The 15,235-nt window shown below is 36.2% G+C and overlaps 19 non-coding genes across 19 annotated transcripts; all 19 read left to right on the forward strand.

Annotated features, from left to right (window-relative positions):
• Nucleotides 1–274: 274 nt before the first annotated feature.
• Nucleotides 275–346, forward strand: TRNAD-GUC (transfer RNA aspartic acid (anticodon GUC)). Its single transcript has one exon. It is a non-coding gene; the product is annotated as a tRNA-Asp (tRNA).
• A 625-nt stretch (nucleotides 347–971) lies between these two features.
• TRNAD-GUC (transfer RNA aspartic acid (anticodon GUC)) lies at nucleotides 972–1,043 on the forward strand. Its single transcript has one exon. It is a non-coding gene; the product is annotated as a tRNA-Asp (tRNA).
• Nucleotides 1,044–1,668: 625 nt separating this feature from the next.
• On the forward strand, nucleotides 1,669–1,740 carry TRNAD-GUC (transfer RNA aspartic acid (anticodon GUC)). The gene has a single exon. It is a non-coding gene; the product is annotated as a tRNA-Asp (tRNA).
• Nucleotides 1,741–2,365: 625 nt separating this feature from the next.
• Nucleotides 2,366–2,437, forward strand: TRNAD-GUC (transfer RNA aspartic acid (anticodon GUC)). Its single transcript has one exon. It is a non-coding gene; the product is annotated as a tRNA-Asp (tRNA).
• Nucleotides 2,438–3,086: 649 nt separating this feature from the next.
• TRNAD-GUC (transfer RNA aspartic acid (anticodon GUC)) lies at nucleotides 3,087–3,158 on the forward strand. Its single transcript has one exon. It is a non-coding gene; the product is annotated as a tRNA-Asp (tRNA).
• Nucleotides 3,159–3,789: 631 nt separating this feature from the next.
• TRNAD-GUC (transfer RNA aspartic acid (anticodon GUC)) lies at nucleotides 3,790–3,861 on the forward strand. The gene has a single exon. It is a non-coding gene; the product is annotated as a tRNA-Asp (tRNA).
• Nucleotides 3,862–5,199: 1,338 nt separating this feature from the next.
• Nucleotides 5,200–5,271, forward strand: TRNAD-GUC (transfer RNA aspartic acid (anticodon GUC)). The gene has a single exon. It is a non-coding gene; the product is annotated as a tRNA-Asp (tRNA).
• A 641-nt stretch (nucleotides 5,272–5,912) lies between these two features.
• On the forward strand, nucleotides 5,913–5,984 carry TRNAD-GUC (transfer RNA aspartic acid (anticodon GUC)). Its single transcript has one exon. It is a non-coding gene; the product is annotated as a tRNA-Asp (tRNA).
• Nucleotides 5,985–6,615: 631 nt separating this feature from the next.
• Nucleotides 6,616–6,687, forward strand: TRNAD-GUC (transfer RNA aspartic acid (anticodon GUC)). The gene has a single exon. It is a non-coding gene; the product is annotated as a tRNA-Asp (tRNA).
• Nucleotides 6,688–8,017: 1,330 nt separating this feature from the next.
• On the forward strand, nucleotides 8,018–8,089 carry TRNAD-GUC (transfer RNA aspartic acid (anticodon GUC)). The gene has a single exon. It is a non-coding gene; the product is annotated as a tRNA-Asp (tRNA).
• A 631-nt stretch (nucleotides 8,090–8,720) lies between these two features.
• TRNAD-GUC (transfer RNA aspartic acid (anticodon GUC)) lies at nucleotides 8,721–8,792 on the forward strand. The gene has a single exon. It is a non-coding gene; the product is annotated as a tRNA-Asp (tRNA).
• A 631-nt stretch (nucleotides 8,793–9,423) lies between these two features.
• Nucleotides 9,424–9,495, forward strand: TRNAD-GUC (transfer RNA aspartic acid (anticodon GUC)). The gene has a single exon. It is a non-coding gene; the product is annotated as a tRNA-Asp (tRNA).
• A 1,330-nt stretch (nucleotides 9,496–10,825) lies between these two features.
• On the forward strand, nucleotides 10,826–10,897 carry TRNAD-GUC (transfer RNA aspartic acid (anticodon GUC)). The gene has a single exon. It is a non-coding gene; the product is annotated as a tRNA-Asp (tRNA).
• A 631-nt stretch (nucleotides 10,898–11,528) lies between these two features.
• Nucleotides 11,529–11,600, forward strand: TRNAD-GUC (transfer RNA aspartic acid (anticodon GUC)). Its single transcript has one exon. It is a non-coding gene; the product is annotated as a tRNA-Asp (tRNA).
• A 631-nt stretch (nucleotides 11,601–12,231) lies between these two features.
• Nucleotides 12,232–12,303, forward strand: TRNAD-GUC (transfer RNA aspartic acid (anticodon GUC)). Its single transcript has one exon. It is a non-coding gene; the product is annotated as a tRNA-Asp (tRNA).
• A 647-nt stretch (nucleotides 12,304–12,950) lies between these two features.
• TRNAD-GUC (transfer RNA aspartic acid (anticodon GUC)) lies at nucleotides 12,951–13,022 on the forward strand. Its single transcript has one exon. It is a non-coding gene; the product is annotated as a tRNA-Asp (tRNA).
• A 631-nt stretch (nucleotides 13,023–13,653) lies between these two features.
• On the forward strand, nucleotides 13,654–13,725 carry TRNAD-GUC (transfer RNA aspartic acid (anticodon GUC)). Its single transcript has one exon. It is a non-coding gene; the product is annotated as a tRNA-Asp (tRNA).
• Nucleotides 13,726–14,350: 625 nt separating this feature from the next.
• TRNAD-GUC (transfer RNA aspartic acid (anticodon GUC)) lies at nucleotides 14,351–14,422 on the forward strand. Its single transcript has one exon. It is a non-coding gene; the product is annotated as a tRNA-Asp (tRNA).
• Nucleotides 14,423–15,065: 643 nt separating this feature from the next.
• On the forward strand, nucleotides 15,066–15,137 carry TRNAD-GUC (transfer RNA aspartic acid (anticodon GUC)). Its single transcript has one exon. It is a non-coding gene; the product is annotated as a tRNA-Asp (tRNA).
• The last annotated feature ends 98 nt before the right edge of the window (nucleotides 15,138–15,235 follow it).

Raw genomic sequence — 15,235 nt, forward strand, 5'->3', positions numbered from 1 at the left:
ATATATATATATATATATATATATATATAAATATATATATTGATGAATAGAAAGATAGCTAGATAGACAGATCGATAGATATTTATTTCAATGAAATAATTTCTTCATAAAACTAATTGTTTTTGGCTAGGAATTTCTGTATTGTAATAATTTAGGAAAAAAGATTACTTGTCCTAACCAAAAGCAGCAATTCTGCCTATTACAATACTGAGAATTGATCGAGGGCATGCCTTAACCCCAGGGAGATGAGCACTGTTTAACTGAAGCCAATAAGTCCTCGTTAGTATAGTGGTCAGTATCCCCGCCTGTCACGCGGGAGACCGGGGTTCAATTCCCCGACGGGGAGGAGATTCCTTTTATTCACACAATTAAATAAAATGATGTACTTTCTAACATTGTAAAATATATCGGTCATTATCCTTGCCTATTCCGATTGAGAAAAAAGGTTGAATTCACTGATGGCCAAAATGCTTACTGATGTGTTAACTGAAATTCAGAATATGCTCTGAATATTTCAGCATGCACAGGCGTACCATCAAAACCAATTTACGTCTACAATCTGTTGGAAAATGAGATGAAGCAGTGGTGAATCCTAGGCCGCTGTTCCACTCGATTGGCACGATTTACAAGTAGAATGACTGCTTTTGGTTAGTAGTGACCCCTGGTGGCTAATAGTTATAAGCTGCAAATGGTAAAGTGAGCTGATTATATATATATATATATATAAATATATATATTGATGAATAGAAAGATAGCTAGATAGACAGATCGATAGATATTTATTTCAATGAAATAATTTCTTCATAAAACTAATTGTTTTTGGCTAGGAATTTCTGTATTGTAATAATTTAGGAAAAAAGATTACTTGTCCTAACCAAAAGCAGCAATTCTGCCTATTACAATACTGAGAATTGATCGAGGGCATGCCTTAACCCCAGGGAGATGAGCACTGTTTAACTGAAGCCAATAAGTCCTCGTTAGTATAGTGGTCAGTATCCCCGCCTGTCACGCGGGAGACCGGGGTTCAATTCCCCGACGGGGAGGAGATTCCCTTTATTCACACAATTAAATAAAATGATGTACTTTCTAACATTGTAAAATATATCTGTCATTATCCTTGCCTATTCCGATTGAGAAAAAAGGTTGAATTCACTGATGGCCAAAATGCTTACTGATGTGTTAACTGAAATTCAGAATATGCTCTGAATATTTCAGCATGCACAGGCGTACCATCAAAACCAATTTACGTCTACAATCTGTTGGAAAATGAGATGAAGCAGTGGTGAATCCTAGGCCGCTGTTCCACTCGATTGGCACGATTTACAAGTAGAATGACTGCTTTTGGTTAGTAGTGACCCCTGGTGGCTAATAGTTATAAGCTGCAAATGGTAAAGTGAGCTGATTATATATATATATATATATAAATATATATATTGATGAATAGAAAGATAGCTAGATAGACAGATCGATAGATATTTATTTCAATGAAATAATTTCTTCATAAAACTAATTGTTTTTGGCTAGGAATTTCTGTATTGTAATAATTTAGGAAAAAAGATTACTTGTCCTAACCAAAAGCAGCAATTCTGCCTATTACAATACTGAGAATTGATCGAGGGCATGCCTTAACCCCAGGGAGATGAGCACTGTTTAACTGAAGCCAATAAGTCCTCGTTAGTATAGTGGTCAGTATCCCCGCCTGTCACGCGGGAGACCGGGGTTCAATTCCCCGACGGGGAGGAGATTCCTTTTATTCACACAATTAAATAAAATGATGTACTTTCTAACATTGTAAAATATATCGGTCATTATCCTTGCCTATTCCGATTGAGAAAAAAGGTTGAATTCACTGATGGCCAAAATGCTTACTGATGTGTTAACTGAAATTCAGAATATGCTCTGAATATTTCAGCATGCACAGGCGTACCATCAAAACCAATTTACGTCTACAATCTGTTGGAAAATGAGATGAAGCAGTGGTGAATCCTAGGCCGCTGTTCCACTCGATTGGCACGATTTACAAGTAGAATGACTGCTTTTGGTTAGTAGTGACCCCTGGTGGCTAATAGTTATAAGCTGCAAATGGTAAAGTGAGCTGATTATATATATATATATATATAAATATATATATTGATGAATAGAAAGATAGCTAGATAGACAGATCGATAGATATTTATTTCAATGAAATAATTTCTTCATAAAACTAATTGTTTTTGGCTAGGAATTTCTGTATTGTAATAATTTAGGAAAAAAGATTACTTGTCCTAACCAAAAGCAGCAATTCTGCCTATTACAATACTGAGAATTGATCGAGGGCATGCCTTAACCCCAGGGAGATGAGCACTGTTTAACTGAAGCCAATAAGTCCTCGTTAGTATAGTGGTCAGTATCCCCGCCTGTCACGCGGGAGACCGGGGTTCAATTCCCCGACGGGGAGGAGATTCCTTTTATTCACACAATTAAATAAAATGATGTACTTTCTAACATTGTAAAATATATCTGTCATTATCCTTGCCTATTCCGATTGAGAAAAAAGGTTGAATTCACTGATGGCCAAAATGCTTACTGATGTGTTAACTGAAATTCAGAATATGCTCTGAATATTTCAGCATGCACAGGCGTACCATCAAAACCAATTTACGTCTACAATCTGTTGGAAAATGAGATGAAGCAGTGGTGAATCCTAGGCCGCTGTTCCACTCGATTGGCACGATTTACAAGTAGAATGACTGCTTTTGGTTAGTAGTGACCCCTGGTGGCTAATAGTTATAAGCTGCAAATGGTAAAGTGAGCTGATTTTATATATATATATATATATATATATATATATATATATATATAAATATATATATTGATGAATAGAAAGATAGCTAGATAGACAGATCGATAGATATTTATTTCAATGAAATAATTTCTTCATAAAACTAATTGTTTTTGGCTAGGAATTTCTGTATTGTAATAATTTAGGAAAAAAGATTACTTGTCCTAACCAAAAGCAGCAATTCTGCCTATTACAATACTGAGAATTGATCGAGGGCATGCCTTAACCCCAGGGAGATGAGCACTGTTTAACTGAAGCCAATAAGTCCTCGTTAGTATAGTGGTCAGTATCCCCGCCTGTCACGCGGGAGACCGGGGTTCAATTCCCCGACGGGGAGGAGATTCCTTTTATTCACACAATTAAATAAAATGATGTACTTTCTAACATTGTAAAATATATCTGTCATTATCCTTGCCTATTCCGATTGAGAAAAAAGGTTGAATTCACTGATGGCCAAAATGCTTACTGATGTGTTAACTGAAATTCAGAATATGCTCTGAATATTTCAGCATGCACAGGCGTACCATCAAAACCAATTTACGTCTACAATCTGTTGGAAAATGAGATGAAGCAGTGGTGAATCCTAGGCCGCTGTTCCACTCGATTGGCACGATTTACAAGTAGAATGACTGCTTTTGGTTAGTAGTGACCCCTGGTGGCTAATAGTTATAAGCTGCAAATGGTAAAGTGAGCTGATTATATATATATATACATATATATATAAATATATATATTGATGAATAGAAAGATAGCTAGATAGACAGATCGATAGATATTTATTTCAATGAAATAATTTCTTCATAAAACTAATTGTTTTTGGCTAGGAATTTCTGTATTGTAATAATTTAGGAAAAAAGATTACTTGTCCTAACCAAAAGCAGCAATTCTGCCTATTACAATACTGAGAATTGATCGAGGGCATGCCTTAACCCCAGGGAGGTGAGCACTGTTTAACTGAAGCCAATAAGTCCTCGTTAGTATAGTGGTCAGTATCCCCGCCTGTCACGCGGGAGACCGGGGTTCAATTCCCCGACGGGGAGGAGATTCCTTTTATTCACACAATTAAATAAAATGATGTACTTTCTAACATTGTAAAATATATCTGTCATTATCCTTGCCTATTCCGATTGAGAAAAAAGGTTGAATTCACTGATGGCCAAAATGCTTACTGATGTGTTAACTGAAATTCAGAATATGCTCTGAATATTTCAGCATGCACAGGCGTACCATCAAAACCAATTTACGTCTACAATCTGTTGGAAAATGAGATGAAGCAGTGGTGAATCCTAGGCCGCTGTTCCACTCGATTGGCACGATTTACAAGTAGAATGACTGCTTTTGGTTAGTAGTGACCCCTGGTGGCTAATAGTTATAAGCTGCAAATGGTAAAGTGAGCTGATTTTATATATATATATATATATATATATATATAAATATATATATTGATGAATAGAAAGATAGCTAGATAGACAGATCGATAGATATTTATTTCAATGAAATAATTTCTTCATAAAACTAATTGTTTTTGGCTAGGAATTTCTGTATTGTAATAATTTAGGAAAAAGGATTACTTGTCCTAACCAAAAGCAGCAGTTCTGCCTATTACAATACTGAGAATTGATCGAGGGCATGCCTTAACCCCAGGGAGATGAGCACTGTTTAACTGAAGCCAATAAGTCCTCGTTAGTATAGTGGTCAGTATCCCCGCCTGTCACGTGGGAGACCGGGGTTCAATTCCCCGACGGGGAGGAGATTCCTTTTATTCACACAATTAAATAAAATGATGTACTTTCTAACATTGTAAAATATATCTGTCATTATCCTTGCCTATTCCGATTGAGAAAAAAGGTTGAATTCACTGATGGCCAAAATGCTTACTGATGTGTTAACTGAAATTCAGAATATGCTCTGAATATTTCAGCATGCACAGGCGTACCATCAAAACCAATTTACGTCTACAATCTGTTGGAAAATGAGATGAAGCAGTGGTGAATCCTAGGCCGCTGTTCCACTCGATTGGCACGATTTACAAGTAGAATGACTGCTTTTGGTTAGTAGTGACCCCTGGTGGCTAATAGTTATAAGCTGCAAATGGTAAAGTGAGCTGATTATATATATATATATATATATATAAATATATATATTGATGAATAGAAAGATAGCTAGATAGACAGATCGATAGATATTTATTTCAATGAAATAATTTCTTCATAAAACTAATTGTTTTTGGCTAGGAATTTCTGTATTGTAATAATTTAGGAAAAAAGATTACTTGTCCTAACCAAAAGCAGCAATTCTGCCTATTACAATACTGAGAATTGATCGAGGGCATGCCTTAACCCCAGGGAGATGAGCACTGTTTAACTGAAGCCAATAAGTCCTCGTTAGTATAGTGGTCAGTATCCCCGCCTGTCACGCGGGAGACCGGGGTTCAATTCCCCGACGGGGAGGAGATTCCTTTTATTCACACAATTAAATAAAATGATGTACTTTCTAACATTGTAAAATATATCTGTCATTATCCTTGCCTATTCCGATTGAGAAAAAAGGTTGAATTCACTGATGGCCAAAATGCTTACTGATGTGTTAACTGAAATTCAGAATATGCTCTGAATATTTCAGCATGCACAGGCGTACCATCAAAACCAATTTACGTCTACAATCTGTTGGAAAATGAGATGAAGCAGTGGTGAATCCTAGGCCGCTGTTCCACTCGATTGGCACGATTTACAAGTAGAATGACTGCTTTTGGTTAGTAGTGACCCCTGGTGGCTAATAGTTATAAGCTGCAAATGGTAAAGTGAGCTGATTTTATATATATATATATATATATATATATATATATAAATATATATATTGATGAATAGAAAGATAGCTAGATAGACAGATCGATAGATATTTATTTCAATGAAATAATTTCTTCATAAAACTAATTGTTTTTGGCTAGGAATTTCTGTATTGTAATAATTTAGGAAAAAAGATTACTTGTCCTAACCAAAAGCAGCAATTCTGCCTATTACAATACTGAGAATTGATCGAGGGCATGCCTTAACCCCAGGGAGATGAGCACTGTTTAACTGAAGCCAATAAGTCCTCGTTAGTATAGTGGTCAGTATCCCCGCCTGTCACGCGGGAGACCGGGGTTCAATTCCCCGACGGGGAGGAGATTCCTTTTATTCACACAATTAAATAAAATGATGTACTTTCTAACATTGTAAAATATATCTGTCATTATCCTTGCCTATTCCGATTGAGAAAAAAGGTTGAATTCACTGATGGCCAAAATGCTTACTGATGTGTTAACTGAAATTCAGAATATGCTCTGAATATTTCAGCATGCACAGGCGTACCATCAAAACCAATTTACGTCTACAATCTGTTGGAAAATGAGATGAAGCAGTGGTGAATCCTAGGCCGCTGTTCCACTCGATTGGCACGATTTACAAGTAGAATGACTGCTTTTGGTTAGTAGTGACCCCTGGTGGCTAATAGTTATAAGCTGCAAATGGTAAAGTGAGCTGATTATATATATATATACATATATATATAAATATATATATTGATGAATAGAAAGATAGCTAGATAGACAGATCGATAGATATTTATTTCAATGAAATAATTTCTTCATAAAACTAATTGTTTTTGGCTAGGAATTTCTGTATTGTAATAATTTAGGAAAAAAGATTACTTGTCCTAACCAAAAGCAGCAATTCTGCCTATTACAATACTGAGAATTGATCGAGGGCATGCCTTAACCCCAGGGAGGTGAGCACTGTTTAACTGAAGCCAATAAGTCCTCGTTAGTATAGTGGTCAGTATCCCCGCCTGTCACGCGGGAGACCGGGGTTCAATTCCCCGACGGGGAGGAGATTCCTTTTATTCACACAATTAAATAAAATGATGTACTTTCTAACATTGTAAAATATATCTGTCATTATCCTTGCCTATTCCGATTGAGAAAAAAGGTTGAATTCACTGATGGCCAAAATGCTTACTGATGTGTTAACTGAAATTCAGAATATGCTCTGAATATTTCAGCATGCACAGGCGTACCATCAAAACCAATTTACGTCTACAATCTGTTGGAAAATGAGATGAAGCAGTGGTGAATCCTAGGCCGCTGTTCCACTCGATTGGCACGATTTACAAGTAGAATGACTGCTTTTGGTTAGTAGTGACCCCTGGTGGCTAATAGTTATAAGCTGCAAATGGTAAAGTGAGCTGATTTTATATATATATATATATATATATATATAAATATATATATTGATGAATAGAAAGATAGCTAGATAGACAGATCGATAGATATTTATTTCAATGAAATAATTTCTTCATAAAACTAATTGTTTTTGGCTAGGAATTTCTGTATTGTAATAATTTAGGAAAAAGGATTACTTGTCCTAACCAAAAGCAGCAGTTCTGCCTATTACAATACTGAGAATTGATCGAGGGCATGCCTTAACCCCAGGGAGATGAGCACTGTTTAACTGAAGCCAATAAGTCCTCGTTAGTATAGTGGTCAGTATCCCCGCCTGTCACGTGGGAGACCGGGGTTCAATTCCCCGACGGGGAGGAGATTCCTTTTATTCACACAATTAAATAAAATGATGTACTTTCTAACATTGTAAAATATATCTGTCATTATCCTTGCCTATTCCGATTGAGAAAAAAGGTTGAATTCACTGATGGCCAAAATGCTTACTGATGTGTTAACTGAAATTCAGAATATGCTCTGAATATTTCAGCATGCACAGGCGTACCATCAAAACCAATTTACGTCTACAATCTGTTGGAAAATGAGATGAAGCAGTGGTGAATCCTAGGCCGCTGTTCCACTCGATTGGCACGATTTACAAGTAGAATGACTGCTTTTGGTTAGTAGTGACCCCTGGTGGCTAATAGTTATAAGCTGCAAATGGTAAAGTGAGCTGATTATATATATATATATATAAATATATATATTGATGAATAGAAAGATAGCTAGATAGACAGATCGATAGATATTTATTTCAATGAAATAATTTCTTCATAAAACTAATTGTTTTTGGCTAGGAATTTCTGTATTGTAATAATTTAGGAAAAAAGATTACTTGTCCTAACCAAAAGCAGCAATTCTGCCTATTACAATACTGAGAATTGATCGAGGGCATGCCTTAACCCCAGGGAGATGAGCACTGTTTAACTGAAGCCAATAAGTCCTCGTTAGTATAGTGGTCAGTATCCCCGCCTGTCACGCGGGAGACCGGGGTTCAATTCCCCGACGGGGAGGAGATTCCTTTTATTCACACAATTAAATAAAATGATGTACTTTCTAACATTGTAAAATATATCTGTCATTATCCTTGCCTATTCCGATTGAGAAAAAAGGTTGAATTCACTGATGGCCAAAATGCTTACTGATGTGTTAACTGAAATTCAGAATATGCTCTGAATATTTCAGCATGCACAGGCGTACCATCAAAACCAATTTACGTCTACAATCTGTTGGAAAATGAGATGAAGCAGTGGTGAATCCTAGGCCGCTGTTCCACTCGATTGGCACGATTTACAAGTAGAATGACTGCTTTTGGTTAGTAGTGACCCCTGGTGGCTAATAGTTATAAGCTGCAAATGGTAAAGTGAGCTGATTATATATATATATATATATATATATAAATATATATATTGATGAATAGAAAGATAGCTAGATAGACAGATCGATAGATATTTATTTCAATGAAATAATTTCTTCATAAAACTAATTGTTTTTGGCTAGGAATTTCTGTATTGTAATAATTTAGGAAAAAAGATTACTTGTCCTAACCAAAAGCAGCAATTCTGCCTATTACAATACTGAGAATTGATCGAGGGCATGCCTTAACCCCAGGGAGATGAGCACTGTTTAACTGAAGCCAATAAGTCCTCGTTAGTATAGTGGTCAGTATCCCCGCCTGTCACGCGGGAGACCGGGGTTCAATTCCCCGACGGGGAGGAGATTCCTTTTATTCACACAATTAAATAAAATGATGTACTTTCTAACATTGTAAAATATATCTGTCATTATCCTTGCCTATTCCGATTGAGAAAAAAGGTTGAATTCACTGATGGCCAAAATGCTTACTGATGTGTTAACTGAAATTCAGAATATGCTCTGAATATTTCAGCATGCACAGGCGTACCATCAAAACCAATTTACGTCTACAATCTGTTGGAAAATGAGATGAAGCAGTGGTGAATCCTAGGCCGCTGTTCCACTCGATTGGCACGATTTACAAGTAGAATGACTGCTTTTGGTTAGTAGTGACCCCTGGTGGCTAATAGTTATAAGCTGCAAATGGTAAAGTGAGCTGATTATATATATATATACATATATATATAAATATATATATTGATGAATAGAAAGATAGCTAGATAGACAGATCGATAGATATTTATTTCAATGAAATAATTTCTTCATAAAACTAATTGTTTTTGGCTAGGAATTTCTGTATTGTAATAATTTAGGAAAAAAGATTACTTGTCCTAACCAAAAGCAGCAATTCTGCCTATTACAATACTGAGAATTGATCGAGGGCATGCCTTAACCCCAGGGAGGTGAGCACTGTTTAACTGAAGCCAATAAGTCCTCGTTAGTATAGTGGTCAGTATCCCCGCCTGTCACGCGGGAGACCGGGGTTCAATTCCCCGACGGGGAGGAGATTCCTTTTATTCACACAATTAAATAAAATGATGTACTTTCTAACATTGTAAAATATATCTGTCATTATCCTTGCCTATTCCGATTGAGAAAAAAGGTTGAATTCACTGATGGCCAAAATGCTTACTGATGTGTTAACTGAAATTCAGAATATGCTCTGAATATTTCAGCATGCACAGGCGTACCATCAAAACCAATTTACGTCTACAATCTGTTGGAAAATGAGATGAAGCAGTGGTGAATCCTAGGCCGCTGTTCCACTCGATTGGCACGATTTACAAGTAGAATGACTGCTTTTGGTTAGTAGTGACCCCTGGTGGCTAATAGTTATAAGCTGCAAATGGTAAAGTGAGCTGATTTTATATATATATATATATATATATATATAAATATATATATTGATGAATAGAAAGATAGCTAGATAGACAGATCGATAGATATTTATTTCAATGAAATAATTTCTTCATAAAACTAATTGTTTTTGGCTAGGAATTTCTGTATTGTAATAATTTAGGAAAAAGGATTACTTGTCCTAACCAAAAGCAGCAGTTCTGCCTATTACAATACTGAGAATTGATCGAGGGCATGCCTTAACCCCAGGGAGATGAGCACTGTTTAACTGAAGCCAATAAGTCCTCGTTAGTATAGTGGTCAGTATCCCCGCCTGTCACGTGGGAGACCGGGGTTCAATTCCCCGACGGGGAGGAGATTCCTTTTATTCACACAATTAAATAAAATGATGTACTTTCTAACATTGTAAAATATATCTGTCATTATCCTTGCCTATTCCGATTGAGAAAAAAGGTTGAATTCACTGATGGCCAAAATGCTTACTGATGTGTTAACTGAAATTCAGAATATGCTCTGAATATTTCAGCATGCACAGGCGTACCATCAAAACCAATTTACGTCTACAATCTGTTGGAAAATGAGATGAAGCAGTGGTGAATCCTAGGCCGCTGTTCCACTCGATTGGCACGATTTACAAGTAGAATGACTGCTTTTGGTTAGTAGTGACCCCTGGTGGCTAATAGTTATAAGCTGCAAATGGTAAAGTGAGCTGATTATATATATATATATATAAATATATATATTGATGAATAGAAAGATAGCTAGATAGACAGATCGATAGATATTTATTTCAATGAAATAATTTCTTCATAAAACTAATTGTTTTTGGCTAGGAATTTCTGTATTGTAATAATTTAGGAAAAAAGATTACTTGTCCTAACCAAAAGCAGCAATTCTGCCTATTACAATACTGAGAATTGATCGAGGGCATGCCTTAACCCCAGGGAGATGAGCACTGTTTAACTGAAGCCAATAAGTCCTCGTTAGTATAGTGGTCAGTATCCCCGCCTGTCACGCGGGAGACCGGGGTTCAATTCCCCGACGGGGAGGAGATTCCTTTTATTCACACAATTAAATAAAATGATGTACTTTCTAACATTGTAAAATATATCTGTCATTATCCTTGCCTATTCCGATTGAGAAAAAAGGTTGAATTCACTGATGGCCAAAATGCTTACTGATGTGTTAACTGAAATTCAGAATATGCTCTGAATATTTCAGCATGCACAGGCGTACCATCAAAACCAATTTACGTCTACAATCTGTTGGAAAATGAGATGAAGCAGTGGTGAATCCTAGGCCGCTGTTCCACTCGATTGGCACGATTTACAAGTAGAATGACTGCTTTTGGTTAGTAGTGACCCCTGGTGGCTAATAGTTATAAGCTGCAAATGGTAAAGTGAGCTGATTATATATATATATATATATATATATAAATATATATATTGATGAATAGAAAGATAGCTAGATAGACAGATCGATAGATATTTATTTCAATGAAATAATTTCTTCATAAAACTAATTGTTTTTGGCTAGGAATTTCTGTATTGTAATAATTTAGGAAAAAAGATTACTTGTCCTAACCAAAAGCAGCAATTCTGCCTATTACAATACTGAGAATTGATCGAGGGCATGCCTTAACCCCAGGGAGATGAGCACTGTTTAACTGAAGCCAATAAGTCCTCGTTAGTATAGTGGTCAGTATCCCCGCCTGTCACGCGGGAGACCGGGGTTCAATTCCCCGACGGGGAGGAGATTCCTTTTATTCACACAATTAAATAAAATGATGTACTTTCTAACATTGTAAAATATATCTGTCATTATCCTTGCCTATTCCGATTGAGAAAAAAGGTTGAATTCACTGATGGCCAAAATGCTTACTGATGTGTTAACTGAAATTCAGAATATGCTCTGAATATTTCAGCATGCACAGGCGTACCATCAAAACCAATTTACGTCTACAATCTGTTGGAAAATGAGATGAAGCAGTGGTGAATCCTAGGCCGCTGTTCCACTCGATTGGCACGATTTACAAGTAGAATGACTGCTTTTGGTTAGTAGTGACCCCTGGTGGCTAATAGTTATAAGCTGCAAATGGTAAAGTGAGCTGATTATATATATATATACATATATATATAAATATATATATTGATGAATAGAAAGATAGCTAGATAGACAGATCGATAGATATTTAGTTCAATGAAATAATTTCTTCATAAAACTAATTGTTTTTGGCTAGGAATTTCTGTATTGTAATAATTTAGGAAAAAAGATTACTTGTCCTAACCAAAAGCAGCAATTCTGCCTATTACAATACTGAGAATTGATCGAGGGCATGCCTTAACCCCAGGGAGATGAGCACTGTTTAACTGAAGCCAATAAGTCCTCGTTAGTATAGTGGTCAGTATCCCCGCCTGTCACGCGGGAGACCGGGGTTCAATTCCCCGACGGGGAGGAGATTCCTTTTATTCACACAATTAAATAAAATGATGTACTTTCTAACATTGTAAAATATATCTGTCATTATCCTTGCCTATTCCGATTGAGAAAAAAGGTTGAATTCACTGATGGCCAAAATGCTTACTGATGTGTTAACTGAAATTCAGAATATGCTCTGAATATTTCAGCATGCACAGGCGTACCATCAAAACCAATTTACGTCTACAATCTGTTGGAAAATGAGATGAAGCAGTGGTGAATCCTAGGCCGCTGTTCCACTCGATTGGCACGATTTACAAGTAGAATGACTGCTTTTGGTTAGTAGTGACCCCTGGTGGCTAATAGTTATAAGCTGCAAATGGTAAAGTGAGCTGATTTTATATATATATATATATATATATATATATATATATATATAAATATATATATTGATGAATAGAAAGATAGCTAGATAGACAGATCGATAGATATTTATTTCAATGAAATAATTTCTTCATAAAACTAATTGTTTTTGGCTAGGAATTTCTGTATTGTAATAATTTAGGAAAAAAGATTACTTGTCCTAACCAAAAGCAGCAATTCTGCCTATTACAATACTGAGAATTGATCGAGGGCATGCCTTAACCCCAGGGAGATGAGCACTGTTTAACTGAAGCCAATAAGTCCTCGTTAGTATAGTGGTCAGTATCCCCGCCTGTCACGCGGGAGACCGGGGTTCAATTCCCCGACGGGGAGGAGATTCCTTTTATTCACACAATTAAATAAAATGATGTACTTTCTAACATTGTAAAATATATCTGTCATTATCCTTGCCTATTCCGATTGAGAAAAAAGGTTGAATTCACTGATGGCCAAAATGCTTACTGATGTGTTAACTGAAATTCAGAATATGCTCTGAATATTTCAGCATGCACAGGCGTACCATCAAAACCAATTTACGTCTACAATCTGTTGGAAAATGAGATGAAGCAGTGGTGAATCCTAGGCCGCTGTTCCACTCGATTGGCACGATTTACAAGTAGAATGACTGCTTTTGGTTAGTAGTGACCCCTGGTGGCTAATAGTTATAAGCTGCAAATGGTAAAGTGAGCTGATTATATATATATATACATATATATATAAATATATATATTGATGAATAGAAAGATAGCTAGATAGACAGATCGATAGATATTTATTTCAATGAAATAATTTCTTCATAAAACTAATTGTTTTTGGCTAGGAATTTCTGTATTGTAATAATTTAGGAAAAAAGATTACTTGTCCTAACCAAAAGCAGCAATTCTGCCTATTACAATACTGAGAATTGATCGAGGGCATGCCTTAACCCCAGGGAGGTGAGCACTGTTTAACTGAAGCCAATAAGTCCTCGTTAGTATAGTGGTCAGTATCCCCGCCTGTCACGCGGGAGACCGGGGTTCAATTCCCCGACGGGGAGGAGATTCCTTTTATTCACACAATTAAATAAAATGATGTACTTTCTAACATTGTAAAATATATCTGTCATTATCCTTGCCTATTCCGATTGAGAAAAAAGGTTGAATTCACTGATGGCCAAAATGCTTACTGATGTGTTAACTGAAATTCAGAATATGCTCTGAATATTTCAGCATGCACAGGCGTACCATCAAAACCAATTTACGTCTACAATCTGTTGGAAAATGAGATGAAGCAGTGGTGAATCCTAGGCCGCTGTTCCACTCGATTGGCACGATTTACAAGTAGAATGACTGCTTTTGGTTAGTAGTGACCCCTGGTGGCTAATAGTTATAAGCTGCAAATGGTAAAGTGAGCTGATTTTATATATATATATATATAAATATATATATTGATGAATAGAAAGATAGCTAGATAGACAGATCGATAGATATTTATTTCAATGAAATAATTTCTTCATAAAACTAATTGTTTTTGGCTAGGAATTTCTGTATTGTAATAATTTAGGAAAAAAGATTACTTGTCCTAACCAAAAGCAGCAATTCTGCCTATTACAATACTGAGAATTGATCGAGGGCATGCCTTAACCCCAGGGAGATGAGCACTGTTTAACTGAAGCCAATAAGTCCTCGTTAGTATAGTGGTCAGTATCCCCGCCTGTCACGCGGGAGACCGGGGTTCAATTCCCCGACGGGGAGGAGATTCCTTTTATTCACACAATTAAATAAAATGATGTACTTTCTAACATTGTAAAATATATCTGTCATTATCCTTGCCTATTCCGATTGAGAAAAAAGGTTGAATTCACTGATGGCCAAAATGCTTACTGATGTGTTAACTGAAATTCAGAATATGCTCTGAATATTTCAGCATGCACAGGCGTACCATCAAAACCAATTTACGTCTACAATCTGTTGGAAAATGAGATGAAGCAGTGGTGAATCCTAGGCCGCTGTTCCACTCGATTGGCACGATTTACAAGTAGAATGACTGCTTTTGGTTAGTAGTGACCCCTGGTGGCTAATAGTTATAAGCTGCAAATGGTAAAGTGAGCTGATTTTATATATATATATATATATATATATATATATATATAAATATATATATTGATGAATAGAAAGATAGCTAGATAGACAGATCGATAGATATTTATTTCAATGAAATAATTTCTTCATAAAACTAATTGTTTTTGGCTAGGAATTTCTGTATTGTAATAATTTAGGAAAAAAGATTACTTGTCCTAACCAAAAGCAGCAATTCTGCCTATTACAATACTGAGAATTGATCGAGGGCATGCCTTAACCCCAGGGAGATGAGCACTGTTTAACTGAAGCCAATAAGTCCTCGTTAGTATAGTGGTCAGTATCCCCGCCTGTCACGCGGGAGACCGGGGTTCAATTCCCCGACGGGGAGGAGATTCCTTTTATTCACACAATTAAATAAAATGATGTACTTTCTAACATTGTAAAATATATCTGTCATTATCCTTGCCTATTCCGATTGAGAAAAAA

The sequence above is a fragment of the Lissotriton vulgaris genome, chromosome 1_1 (genome assembly GCF_964263255.1).
Source record: "Lissotriton vulgaris chromosome 1_1, aLisVul1.2, whole genome shotgun sequence".
NCBI classification, from domain to species: Eukaryota; Metazoa; Chordata; class Amphibia; order Caudata; family Salamandridae; genus Lissotriton; species Lissotriton vulgaris.